The sequence below is a fragment of the Gossypium arboreum genome, chromosome 8 (genome assembly GCF_025698485.1).
Source record: "Gossypium arboreum isolate Shixiya-1 chromosome 8, ASM2569848v2, whole genome shotgun sequence".
NCBI lineage: Eukaryota > Viridiplantae > Streptophyta > Magnoliopsida > Malvales > Malvaceae > Gossypium > Gossypium arboreum.
This window is the reverse complement of record NC_069077.1, coordinates 36,165,772-36,180,718: the sequence shown is the minus strand read 5'-3', so window position 1 is coordinate 36,180,718 and position 14,947 is coordinate 36,165,772. Positions and strand designations below refer to the sequence as shown.

At 34.6% G+C, this 14,947-nt stretch overlaps 1 non-coding gene across 1 annotated transcript; it reads right to left on the bottom strand.

The window, feature by feature from the left end:
- Positions 1–2,176: 2,176 nt before the first annotated feature.
- Positions 2,177–2,283, bottom strand: LOC128279864 (small nucleolar RNA R71). Its single transcript, XR_008270056.1, has one exon. It is a non-coding gene; the product is annotated as a small nucleolar RNA R71 (small nucleolar RNA).
- Positions 2,284–14,947: the final 12,664 nt, after the last annotated feature.

Sequence of the window (14,947 nt, the reverse complement as noted above, 5' to 3'; positions counted from 1 at the left end):
GTGGCATGCCATCTATATCTAACTCAGTTCGATATAGTTAATAGGGTTTAATTCCACAATTCAAAAACAATCAATATCCAATATCCACATTTCACATTTCACATTTCATATTAATCACAAATTCATCTAAATTCAATTCAATATTGATAAACCGTAATTTATACATATTTTTCCCCATGTTTAACGCATTTTATGGATGATTTTCCATTAGAATTGGTGAATTCGATGCTCCTAATGCTTTAATTTCATGTTTTATACTTAGGAGAGCATAGGAGAGCAAAAGGAATGAGAAACGGGCCAAAAACAGAGAAAATGGGCCAAAGTATGAATTCAACACGGCTTGGACCTCCTCACACGGGCAAACTACACGGCCGTGTCAATTTGGCAGGCTCGAGCTCGGCCTGGAGTAATCGCACACGGGCGTGTCCCTGTCGAGCCCAAGTGAGTCCAATTCAGAAAAGGCCAATTTTGAGGGCTCTTAGGCATTCTAAAGCCTATAAATACACCATAGAGGAGGAAGAAAAGAGAGACGAAAAATGGGGAGTAAGGAATTACTCCAATAAAGCCGATTGATCCATCTCAGAAGCCGGATTCATCATCAAGACTGAAGATCTCTCCTCAATTTCCCTTCAGGAGTTTTGGGTTTTCTTTATGTTTTGTATTCTTTATTCTTCTGAGATGTTTTCTTATTTAGTTATGAACTAAACCCCTAAATACCTAAGGGGAATGAAACCTAAGACGAATCTTGTTATTATTTTCTGAATCGTATGATAAATATTTAACTTGTTCTTAATTAAGTGTTCTTAATTCTTGTTTTGATATCCTAGAATACTGATTCAAGACATGCTCTTATTCAGAGGAGGAATAGACCCTGTCTAAGAGTACATTTTCCATAATTAAGCGGAGTTGATTGCGCACCTAGAAATAAGGTGACAAGATTTTGCCGGATTAGGGTGAAACCTAATAAGGGGATTCATAGATCGAGTTAATGCAACTCTAGACTGTTAATTAGAGAAAAGTCTCGATTATTCAATCTAGGGATTAGACATTATTAGTCTTGAATAGGGATAATAACATAACTTAGGGATCTCTACGGAACAAGTTAAATGAATAAATCGTCCGATTCGGAGCCAGAATAGCAAGTAAAGTCTAGGTGGATTTTTTCCTTAAGTATTGTCTTCATTCAATCGATTTTCCCAAAAGCAATTCCCCAATTCTTTTCTCTGTGAGTTCTTAGTTTAATTAGTTAATTAAAACAAAACCCCATTATTTTTAGACTAGATAATAAAAAGACAGCCATTACTAGTAATTTTGGTTCCCTTGCGTACGATATCCCGGTCTTGCCATTACTATACTATTGTTCGATAGATGCGCTTGCCTTTTCACCGTGATAATAGTTAGTCTAGGTTTGATCTTCATTATAAATATTTATTACTTGTTATGAATCACGCGATCAAGTTTTTGGCGCTGTTGCCGGGGAACTAAAATAGGAACACTAAATTTTTATTACTTTAGCCATTTATTTTTCTTGCAATGTAATTTAATTTTGTTATTATTATTTATTAATTTATTTTTTCCTTCTCTTGGCAGGTTTTTATAGTTTATGACTAAAAGAAACTCGTCGGGACCATTACTTTTTGACGAAGAAACCGACCGCACAATTCGTAGAAACCAAAGAGAAATAAGGCGCAGCTTAAGATTCATAGAGAACGAGCAAGAAGACGATACTTAACCCCCAACCGAAGAGATGGCTGAAAACCAAGGCAATCAGCTACCTCCTGCAATTGCGGTTAATCAAAATCCTGCTCCACGTACTATGTATGATTATGCTAAACCTTCTTTAACAGGAACTAAATCTAGCATAGTTAGACCTGCTGTAGCTGCAAATACTTTTGAATTAAAACCTAACACTATTCAGATGATACAGCAGTTTGTTCAGTTTGATGGTTTGCAGGATGAAGATCCCAACGCTCACTTAGCAAACTTTTTGGAATTTTGCGATACATTTAAAATCAATGGCATTTCTGATGATGCCATTCGTCTTCGGTTATTTCCTTTTTTATTGAGGAATAAAGCTAAACAGTGGTTGAACTCGTTACCACGAGGGCCAATTACTACTTGGGAACAAATGACCGAGAAATTTTTACTAAAATATTTTACGCCGGCTAAAACGGCTAAATTACGTAATGATATCTCTTCTTTTGTGCAGATAGACTTAGAAACACTCTACAATGCATGGGAGAGATACAAGGACTTACTATGAAGGTGCCCTTACCATGGGTTACCGCTTTGGCTTCAAGTACAAACATTCCACAATGGTTTGAATCCCTCGACTCGGCAAATGGTTGACGCAGCTGTTGGCGGAACCATCAACAACAAAACACCCGAAGAGGCTTATGAATTCGTTGAAGAAATGTCACTAAATAACTATCAGTGGCAAGTCATGAGGACTAAGCCAACAAAAACAGCCGGCGTTTATAACGTCGACTCAGTTACAATGCTGTCAAATCAGGTAGAACTTATCAATAAAAAGATTGATGGTTTATTTGGTTCTACGCAGGTACATCCAGTAATGAGGTGTGACTCAAGTGGAGGAGGTGTGCATACAGAATATCAATCCTTTAATCCCACAACCGAAGAGGAACAAGTCAACTATATGGGTAACAATAACTTTAGATCTCAAAATAACCCATGCAGTAATACTTATAATGCAGGTTGGAGGAACCACCCAAATTTCTCCTAGGGTGGTCAAGGAAATCAAAGACCACAACATCCTCCGGGCTACCAACAACCACCCTACCAACAGGAAAAGAAGCCAAACCTTGAAGATATGCTCTCAAAGTTTATTTCGGTGTCAGAAACTCATTTTCAGAACACCAAGACAACACTTAAGAATCAACAAGCATCGATCCAATGACTTGAAACTTAGATAAGCCAGCTTTCCAAACTAATCTCGGAAAGACCACTAGGAAATTTACTTAGTAATACCAAATCAAGAGAGCATGTCAAAACAGTTACACTAAGGAGTGGGAAAGTGTTAGCGGAATCTGAAAAGAAGTTAGCACAAGAAGCCGTGGAAAGCGAAAGGAGGGAAGAAAAACCCGAAAATAGTGACAAACCAGTGCCGGAGGAATATACACTACCGATTTCATATCCAGCAAAATTAAAAAAAAGATCACATTGATGCACAATTCGGTAAGTTTCTTGAACTTTTTAAGCAATTACATATTAACCTACCTTTTGTTGAAGCCATCTTGCAGATTCCTACCTACGCAAAATTTTTGAAGGAGCTTCTAACAGATAAAAGGAAGTTCGAGGACTTATCTACAGTAGAACTCAATGAGAAGTGCTCCGCCATACTCCAAAACAAGATGTCAACCAAACTAAAAGATCCAGGAAGTTTTATTAAATGTAACACCCCTTACCCGTATTCGTCGCCGAAATAGAGTAGGAGGCATTACCGGAGTTTACCGAATTAATTTTCCATTAATACGAGTTAAATACTATTCATTTACTAAAACATGTCATGGCTTCCTTTAGATGGGCCTCCAAAGCCCAAAACATACTTCGAGACCAAACCAGAATTAAATCGAAACCATAGGGAATTTTTCGTAAAATCCCAAAGTTTTTTTTTTGCTCAATATAACCCCTTTATAAATATCTAACCTTCCCTGCAAATTTTAAAACCGAGACCAATCCAACCAACCAATTCATTTCAATCAATTTGATACCAAATTATACTACTATTATAATTATACTATTTAACATATTCATCATTCTTTACTTTAATGTATATTTATTAAACAAGTCTTAGTATTTATATAATTATCAAACCTTATACATGCCATATAAATCAAAAAGAAATTTACAAAAGCTACCGGAGATAATCTGGATAGTGTGATCCTCTGTGTTGATCCGATCCTCCGTATACTTCCACGTCAATCTACAAGAGACATTGATTACACTCAAGTAAGCTTATAGAAGCTTAGTAAGTTCATAGGCATAAAACATAAATCTTACCAAATATTTATACACTTATACAATATACATAATTATTAAGTTCACCTATCAACCACAGCCATTGGTGAGTTCCCTTGTATAAACTTACTGCCACTTATCCATTTTCTTTAATTCTTTTGGGCCCATTTGTCACATATCATTCTTTAACCAAATTAGGGAATGGTTACGGAAAATTGAGTACTTCACTTTCACTTTGCCATAGTATAACTATGGTCTTGCGTATGATCACTTATCACCTTTTGAAGTCATAGTCCGCCACGGCCTTTTACCGATCACATTTATCACTTGTCACTGATCAGATAAGTGTAGCTAAACCTACCACTTATCACTTATCACTTGTCACTGATCAGATAAGTGTAGCTAAAGCTACCACTTATCACTTATCACTTGTCACTTGTCACTTGTCACTTATCACTGATCAGATAAGTGTAACTAAGGCTACCACTTATCACTTGTCACTGATCAGAAGTACTCAAATCCGACATTCCGCTCAATTTAATCATTTATTCGATTTTCAGGTTGTTATTTTATTCTCTATTTATCAATAAATATATTTCATCATACATATTACATTATATAATTCATAAAATTAACATATAATCATTAAACTTCAACCATATGAACTTACCTGGGTCGATTTGCAAAATTTGTGAAAGTTCAGGGACTAATCAGCTACTTTTTATTTTCCTCGACTTGATACGGGTTCTCGATCTATCATTGTAAAATTATTCACTTATCAATATTGACTTCATCTTCAACCCGCTTATAAGTAATATTATCTATAATTTAATTATTTACTTATGTATATTCCAATGCTATCCATCCGTATCATAGTCACTAAATTATTTTTATATTTAGATACAGAGCTCCAAATTAGGATCAGCTAATTTTCCTTGAAACTAGACTTATATATCTTCTTATCATAAAATTTTTAGAATTTTTAGTTCAGCCAATAAGTACATTTTATTCTTTAAAGTCACCCCTGTTCTGCTATCTGACAATTCCGACCCTTCTTAACTAAAAATTAATTATCTCTTTGTACAGAATTCAGATGATGTCCATGTTTGTTTCTATTGAAAATAGACTCATTAAGGATTTTAAAAATATAAATTTAAGCCCCTAATTATTTTTCTGTAATTTTTGATGATTTTCCAAATTCAGAATAGGGGAACCCGAAATTATTCTGACATTGTCTTACAAAATCTATTATATCTCATGATCTACAATTCTGCTGCTTACACCGTTTCTTTTATAGAAACTAGACTAAATACGCTTTAATTTCATATTTTTTTCATCTTCTAATTTGATTTCTACAATTTATGGTGATTTTTCAAAGTTAGACTACTGCTGCTGTCCAAAACTGTTTTAGTGCAAATGTTGATTTCGATTTTTGCCCCAAATTTCACAGTTCATACAATTCAGTCCTTGCTCAATTAATCCCTCAATGAAGCTAAATTTTCCTAATTAATGATTTACCTAGACATTATAAGTTATTTCACAATTATTTAAATTCATAATTTCCACATAAAACCCTAACTTCAAACTCTTTCACCATTAGGTCCCAAACATTCACTTTCTATTCAATTCTTTCAATAAAATCAGCATATAAACAATTTAAAACTCTAATTCCATGCTAAATCATCATATAATTCCAGCACATATTCATAGAAACTTCCAATTTCTTTCATAGAATCAAAAACTAATGAATTCAACAAGTGGACCTAGTTGTAAAAATCATAAAAACACAAAAATTTCAAGAAATAATCAAGAATTGAACTTACTCGCAGTAAAAATATGAAAAACCAGCTTAAGAAAACCCTTCTATGGTGTTTTTACTGATGAGAATGCAGAAAAATAATGAGAAATCTAGATAATTCCACTTTAGTCCTAGGTTTATTAAGTAAATTTTGCAATATTCCAATTTTGCCCTTAATTCATCAATTATCCTGCTGATTTCATGCCTCTTGCCGTCCAGCCCAAATATACCTTGGGTCTATTTGCCTTTTAAACCCTCTTTCTTTTATCATTTAAGCTATTTAATCATTTTCCATAATTTTACATTTGTTACAATTTAATCCTTTTTATTCAATTAACTATCGAAACTTTAAAATTTCTTAACGAAACTTTAATACTAACTTATTAACACTCCATAAATATTTTATAAATATTTATGTCTCGTTTTAAAATTTTCAAACTCTCGACATCTCATTTCCGATTCTAATTTTTAAAATTTTTATTTCTAGTACACTATTCGCTGTTTCAAAAATTTTCCTAACTTCACACTTAACTTATATTCACTAAATTATTAATATTTTCTACTCATTTGTCGGATTTAGTGATCTCGAATCACTGTTCCGACACCACTGAAAATTTAGGCTATTACATACTATCCCTTGCTTAATTGATAATCTGAATATTGAAAAAGCACTAGTTGATTTAGGCGCTAGTATTAATTTGATGCCATATAAAATGTTCAAAAACTTGGTTTTGGGGAACCTAAACCTACTAGGATGAGTATTCAATTAGCCGATAGATCTGTTAAATATCGTAGGGGTATTAAAGAATACGTACTTGTAAAAGTAGATAAATTTGTATTCCTTATTGATTTTGTTGTGCTTGACATGGATGAAGATGTGGAAGTACCCTTAATTTTAGGGCGTCCATTCCTAGCCACTACTAGAGCTGTGATTGACGTGGGTGACGGTAAATTGGTACTTAGAGTAAGTGACGAGGAGATGATCTTTAAAATTTACGATGCTATGAGATTCTCTAGGGAACAGGATGATTTGTGTTATTTCATTGACTCTATTGATCATATTACTCAAGACTCTTTTTAGGAAATTGTACAAAAGGTGACGATGGAACCGTAGCCAGCTCAAGACGAGAAGACAGGTGAGGAACCTAATGACCATTCGTCAAGACAAGTAGAATATGAGGGTATTAAGATAAACAATGAACTTAAGCAAAAACCCTCTATTGAGGAGCCTCCCAAACTAGAACTTAAACAATTACCAAACCATTTATAATACATATTCCTTAGAAATAATTTTACATTACCAGTTATTATTGCTTCTAATTTGCAACCCAAGGAGAAAGAGGAATTAATCCAAGTATTAAAAGAACATAAGAAGGCCATAGCGTGGAAAATTTCTGACATTAAAGGAATCAGCCTTTCTTTTTGCACCCACAAAATTTTGATGGAAGATGAATACAAACCGTGTGTGCAAGATCAAAGACGTCTGAACCCCAACATGAAGGAAGTTGTAAAAGCTGAGGTAATTAAACTTCTAGATGTTGGAATTATTTATCCTATTTCTGATAGTTCTTGGGTAAGTCCAGTGCAGCTTGTCCCCAAGAAAGAAGGCATGACGGTTGTGACCAACGAGAGGAATGAATTAATCCCAACAAGAACAGTTACAGGGTGAAGAGTTCACATAAACTACAGGAAACTGAATGACGCCACAAGAAAAGATCTCTTCCCCTTACCATTCATTGACCAAATGTTAGAAAGATTATCCGGACACATGTATTACTGCTTTCTAGATGAACTCTCTGGTTACTTCCAAATCCCAATAGCTCCTGAAGATCAAGAAAAGACGACACTCACATGCCCATATGGTACGTTCGCTTATCGTAGAATACCTTTTGGATTATGTAATGCTCCTGCCACTTTTCAGCGCTGTATGATAGCCATATTCGACGAACTCGTGGAAGATATCATGGAAGTCTTCATGGATGATTTTTCGGTATTCGGTAACTCTTGCCATCTTTGCCTTAAAAATTTAAAACGAGTTTTAATAAGATATGAGGAATCAAACCTTGTGCTTAACTGGGAGAAATGTCACTTCATGGTTCAAGAAGGTATTGTATTAGGGCATAAAATTTCTAGTAAAGTGATTAAGGTGGATAAATCTAAAATAAAAACAATCGAAAAATTACCACCCCCTAGTTCAGTTAAGGCTATTAGAAGTTTTTTAGGACATGCTGGTTTTTATAGAAGATTTATTAAGGATTTTTCTAAAATAGCTAAGTCTTTGACTAAATTGCTAGAAAAAGATATACCTTTTAACTTCGATCAGGAATGTTTAGAAATATTTAATACTTTAAAGGATAAATTAATTAATGCTCCAATCATAATTGCACCTGATTGGAACTTGCCATTTGAACTAATGTGTGATGCGAGTGATTTTGCAGTAGGTGTAGTATTGGGACAGTGAAAAGACAAGCATTTTCAACCTATCTATTACGCCAGCAAAATCTTAACGGCTGCACAAGAAAACTATACTACTATGGAAAAAGAGTTGTTAGCTGTCGTTTTGCATTTGATAAATTTCGATTATATCTCATATTGTCTAAAGTTTTTGTTTACACTGACTATTCCACCATTCGCTACCTTTTAACTAAAACTGATGCAAAACCTCGACTCATTCGATGGATTCTCCTATTGCAGGAATTTGACTTGGAAATTCAGGACAAGAAAGGAGCTGAAAATCTCGCGGTTGATCATCTATCCAGGCTCGAGAAATCAAATACCAGAGAACTAGATGACATGGAAATAAATGATTCGTTCCCTGAAGAATAATTTTTCACTATATCCAACTCCGAGGTACCTTGGTTTGCAGACATCGCTAAGTTCTTAGCTGCTAACATTATCCCAAAAGGGTTAACACACCAGCAAAAGAAGAGATTCTTTAATGATGTGAAAAACTACTTTTAGGATGATCCATTTCTGTTTCGCAGATGTGCAGATCAAGTCATCAGAAGATGCGTTACAGGATCAGAAATATCAAAAATATTGGAACATTGCCACTCAGGGCCAACCGGAGGACACTATAGTGGCACTAAAACCGCACACAAAATACTTGAATCAGGTTTTTATTGGCCTTCGTTATTCAAAGACACTATCAGGTATGTTACTTTATGTGACAAATGCCAACGGACAGGTAACATATCTAAACGTGATGAAATGCCTCAAAACTATATGCTTTCTTGTGAAATATTTGACGTTTGGGGTATCGATTTCATGGGCCCATTCCCCAGTTCATTCGGAAATAAATACATCTTAGTAGCAGTTGACTACATGTCCAAATGGGTAGAAGCCCAAGCTCTACCTACTAATGACACTAGAGTGGTAGTACGTTCCTTAAAAAGCTTTTCCCGAGATTCGGAACACCTAAAGCAATTATCAGTGACAAGGGTACTCATTTTTGTAATACCTAATTTGAAAAAACCCTTAAGAAATACAGAGTTCATCATAGAACAGCCACCCCATACCATCCTCAAACTAATGGACAAGTTGAAATAGCAAACCGAGAACTCAAACGGATCCTTGAAAAAACAGTAGAATCAAACAGAAAAGACTGGACAATAAAAGTAGACGATGCCTTATGGGCCTACAGAACTGCTTTTAAGACTCCTATAGGGATATCACCTTACAGACTTGTTTATGGAAAAAGTTATCATCTACCATTCGAACTAGAGCATAAAGCTTTTTGGGCTAGAAAATTTCTAAACCTTGATCCCGAACTTGCAGGAAAAAATAGGTTGATGCAGCTGAACGAGCTAGATGAATGGTGAGCCAATGCATATGAAAATTCACGCCTATACAAGGAAGCAACAAAGCGGCGCCATGACGTTCGTTTAAAGCAACAGAAACAATTTGAAGTTGGAGATCTCATCTTATTATACAACTCAAGACTCAAATTGTTTCCCGAGAAACTAAAATCACGATGGTCAGGACCTTCGTAATTCAATCTGTTCATCCATATAGCACAATAGAGGTAAGTCACCCATCATACGGTACTTTCAAAGTAAACAGACACGGTCTCAAACTTTATAATGGTGAGAATTTTAAAGTCGATGGAGAGGAGCTACGACTCCATAAACCACCCTGAATATACCAACAAGGTAACAGTCGAGCTTAGACTATAAACAAGCGCTTCTCGGGAGGCAACCCGAGTACTAACGATTTTAACTTATTTTAAATTCAAGTTTTAAACATTTAGGTCACTCACAGGGTTTTTGAAGCATAGGTTCCCAACTCCACACGGCCGTGCGATCCGGTCGTGCGAAAACAGGGTAAAAGATTTCCCCAAGCACGGGCTACAATAAAACGCCATGGCCGTGCGACATAGCCGTGGTCGAATCTGCCGAATAAACCTGGGCGTGAGACACGCCCATGTCTAGCACCCGTGGACAACACTATCGAAATAACACGAGCGTGCGAAAACCCACATGACCGTGGACGAAGCGAATCACGCCAGACACGGCTGTGCGATACGATCACGTAGTGACACAACCTAGACACACGGGCGTGCGATAAGACCGTGTGGTGACATTTTAATTAGCGACAAACACGGTCGAGCCACGGCGCACACGGGCGTGTGCCCCGGCAGTGCCACTTGAAAAATTAGAATAATTATCTTATTTTATTTTTCTTTTATTCAGTTTTTAAGACTCAATCGTTTTTAAGATTCATTTGTTTTCCTTTAAAAAAAACGGCTTACCTTCAAAGTCAAGCTTGCCATCCAGAGTTATCTCTAATACTCGATCTCGCCAATCTAGGGATATCATTCGTTCTTAATACAGGAAGTTTTACTCCTCCCCCTATCTTATTTTTATACTCTAATATCTATCTTTGTACATTGAGGGCAATGTACATCTTAAGTGTGGAGGGGTATTTATTAATGATTACCTTGTTCTCTTGAAAGGCTCTAATATCATATTTAGGATAAATTTTAATTGATTTATGATTTTGATTGATATATCTTGAATTAAAAAATAGGGATTTATACATTGATTGTTTAAACTTTAAGACATTAGAGAATCAAGCATGATAAGTTGATTTTTAAGAATTTAAAATTATAGGTTGCTTCCCCAAGTCTAGGTATTACTTTGAATTGGAATTCACGAGTCTAAACATCAAAAAGCCATAATTTTTGTGAGATTTTTGAGCCTTTTGAGCATCTATTCATCCTTTCATGCTCAATTTTATTATTGCTTTGAGTGCGTCAGTATTGAACTGTTATTCTAGAACTTGCTTGATTATGCATGTCGAAACCACACCATTTGATTTGATATACCAAAATGATTAAGGCACTTAGGATTAACCCACTCATGCCATGAAAAGCCTACCTCCACGATTAACCCCTAGTAAACCCCATTCAGCCTAACAAGCCATTCCTTGTATTAACCTCAATATTAACCCTTAACCCATTATTGTTGAAATCCCCTAAATTATCCCTATTTTTGTCGAGATTTGAGTTGAATGGATTGCTTAGCTATGTTTTGTTCTTAATAGTTAATCTATGTTATTTAACTTGTTCTTCAAAAAAAAAAACAAAAACTATGTATATTTCTTAGTAATTTCATATTCTGAGAAGAAGCTCTATTGTACGCAAGTGAAAATTAACTCTTTTTCTAGTTAGGCAATTTTTCAATTCAATCTTGATTCTAACCCTTTCTTTCAGCTTGTGACCACACCCCCCTAACCAAGCCTCACTACAACCCTCTAAAGACCTTTTGATTGATTTATCATCTTAAATTATAGTGGTGGAGATTTGATTTTCATGCAAGACTATGGTAATGACTGTTCATTATTGACTATCAAGTGCTTCATTTATTGTCCTTAAACACCTCGAGTGATTTGAATGAATCTTTAGCAAGGATGTGAAACTCTGTAATATTCTAAATCAAAGGTAATTACTTAGATGCAGAGAGACACCTATGTTTGCATGATTAAATACTCAACTTGGAATGTTTGAAACTTTTATGTTCTTTTTAGTTGAATTCTCAATGTATGATTACCTATGGATTATTCTGAGATATTATTGATAGAAATTTTAAGTTGAGAAGAATTTATTTTGATTATGAGTTGAGGATTTTGCTTAAGGACAAGCAAATGCTTAAGTGTGGGGGTATTTGATAAACCGTAATTTATACATTTTTCCCCCATGTTTAACGCATTTTATGAATGATTTTCCATTAGAATTGGTGAATTCGATGCTCCTAATGCTTTAATTTCATGTTTTATACTTAAGAGAGCATAGGAGAGCAAAAGGAACGAGAAACGGGCCAAAAATGGAGAAAATAGGCCAAAGTACGAATTTAACACGGCCTGTACCTCCTCACACGAGCAGACACACGGCCGTGTCAATTTGGCAGGCTCGAGCACGGCCTGGATTAATCACACACGGGCGTGTCACATGGGCGTGTCCCTGCCAAGCCCAAGTTGAGTCCAATTTGGAAAAGGCCAATTTTGAGGGCTCTTAGGCATTCCAAAGCCTATAAATACACCATAAAGGAGGAAGAAAAGAGAGACGGAGAAGGTGGAGTAAGCAATTACTCCAAGGAAGCCAATTGATCCATCTCAGAAGCCGGATTCATCATCAAGACTGAAGATCTCTCCTCAATTTCCCTTAAGAATTTTTGGGTTTTCTTTATGTTTTGTATTCTTTATTCTTCTGAGATGTTTTCTTATTTAGTTATGAACTAAACCCCTAAATACCTAAGGGGAATGAAACCTAAGACGAATCTTGTTATTATTTTCTAAATCGTATGATAAATATTTAACTTATTCTTAATTATGTGTTCTTAATTCTTGTTTTGATATCCCAGGATACTGATTCAAGACATGCTCTTATTCAGAGGAGGAATAGACCCTATCTAAGAGTACATTTGCCATAATTAAACCGAGTTGATTGCGCGCCTAGAAATAGGGTGACAAGATTTTGCCAGATTAGGGTGAAACCTAATAAGGGGATCCATAGATCGAGTTAATGCAACTCTAGAGTGTTAATTAGAGAAAAGTCTCGGTTATTCAATCTAGGGATTAGACATTATTAGTCTTGAATAGGGATAATAACATAACTTAGGGATCTCTACGGAACAAGTTGAATGAATAAATCGTCCGATTCGGAGCCAGAATAGCAAGTAAAGTCTAGGTGGATTTTTTCCTTAAGTATTGTCTTCATTCAATTGATTTTCCCAAAAGCAATTCCCCAATTCTTTTCTCTGTGCGTTCTTATTTTAATTAGTTAATTAAAACAAAACCCCATTATTTTTAGGCTAGATAATAAAAGGACAGCCACTACTAGTACTTTTGGTTCCCTTGGGTACGATATCCCGGTCTTGCCATTACTATACTATTGTTCGATAGGTGCGCTTACCTTTTCGCTATGATAATAGTTAGTCTAGGTTTGATCTTCATTATAAATATTTATTACTTGTTACGAACCACGCGATCAAATATCAAAATGCTAGTTACTCACCTCAATCACTTACCATAATTATTAAATCAAAATATAACAATTAATTACTAGATTTGGGTTATAGAAATACAAACCAGAACTTCCGAGCTACTCCTATCTACTTTGTCTTTTCCTTTCTTAGTCGAAGTTTCCGACACAATATTAGCTACGGAAATTAAAACAATTAAAATTAATCAATACAATTAAATTAAATTTTCACATTGAATATTTCAATTTTTATTCAACATTTGCCTAAATTTCAATTTAGTCCCTAAACCAAGACTAACTTTATTTCTCACAATTAATTCTATATTTTCATTCAATTTCCATTTTAAACGAGTTTTAACTCTCTAATTTCACTTAAATCCCTAAATTTCAAATTTTTTACAATTTAGTCTCTAATGCTTAAAACTTATAATTTATTCTACAACTCAATCCTTTTTCATTTCTAGCTTAAAAATCTATCAATTTAGTCCCTAATACTCTAATTATTCAACATAGACAACATTTAAAAACTCAATAATTTCTAAATTTTTGACGTAGGTTGGGTAGTATTTAATTCTAGGATTCTAAAAACGTAAAAATTATAAGAAAAATGACTAAATTGACTAACCAATTCAGCTTTGAACACTTGAAAACCCTAGATTTTTCTCGTTTCTTTTTCTTTCCGTTTTCACTCTGTTTCGTTTCAACTTTCTGGTTTCTTTTTCTATTCTTTTTCTTTTATTTATTTGTTTAATCTGGTAATTATTATAATAATATAATATAATATATATTTATATTTATATGCTTAAATATTAAGTATACATATATTATTATTATATACATATGTATATTATTCGTACACATGTAATTATTTTTACCATACACTTGTTAAATAAGGCTTAATTGGTTACTTAGTCCCCTTACTTTTTCTTTAGTCTATAATTCAACTTTTACTCTATATGCAATTTAGTCCTTTCACCTAATTACTCTTAATTCAAGCAAATTCACCTAACCAAAACCTAATTAACTACTCAGCTGGCTTCGTAAATATTTTTAATAAATATTTACAAGTTTGTTTTACGAAATCGGAGACCCAAATATACACTTTCCGATTACCCGTGACTATCGGGTCATTACATGTATATAACCCTAATTTGTATCCTTATTTAAAAATACATAAAATGGTGATTGGTACCCATGCAAATAGTGAAGAAACACTTAATAATGATTATGTTCCCGATTACCAAGGGAAGGAATTTAGTGACCCCGATCTCGATGAGGTTCTAAATGATATCGATGACAAAGGTAAAGTCGATGATGATAATGTAGACACCCTTCTTCTTGGGAATCTGATTCGTGGCATTGTTATACGAAATGGACCTTCAGCCCACATGCTGAGCATAGATCCTGATGTTGCGCATGCATTTGAGTTTACAAAATATCCAAATATAATACCTTTCCTCAAGTTGGTGCCAAATTTTGAATAAAAAGAGTTGGTTGTAGGTTAACAATTCTCAAATAAGGAGTCATGTGTAGCTGCTATCAAGAAGTATAATATGAAAGTGTTGGTGAACTATAAAGCTGTTGTATCTAAAATGATATTGTATATTGAGGAGTGTTGAAGGTCTACAAAATGGTGGAACTGACGTGTACAAGTTGCACTGATACAGATGTCATGACTTTGAGAGATTCAG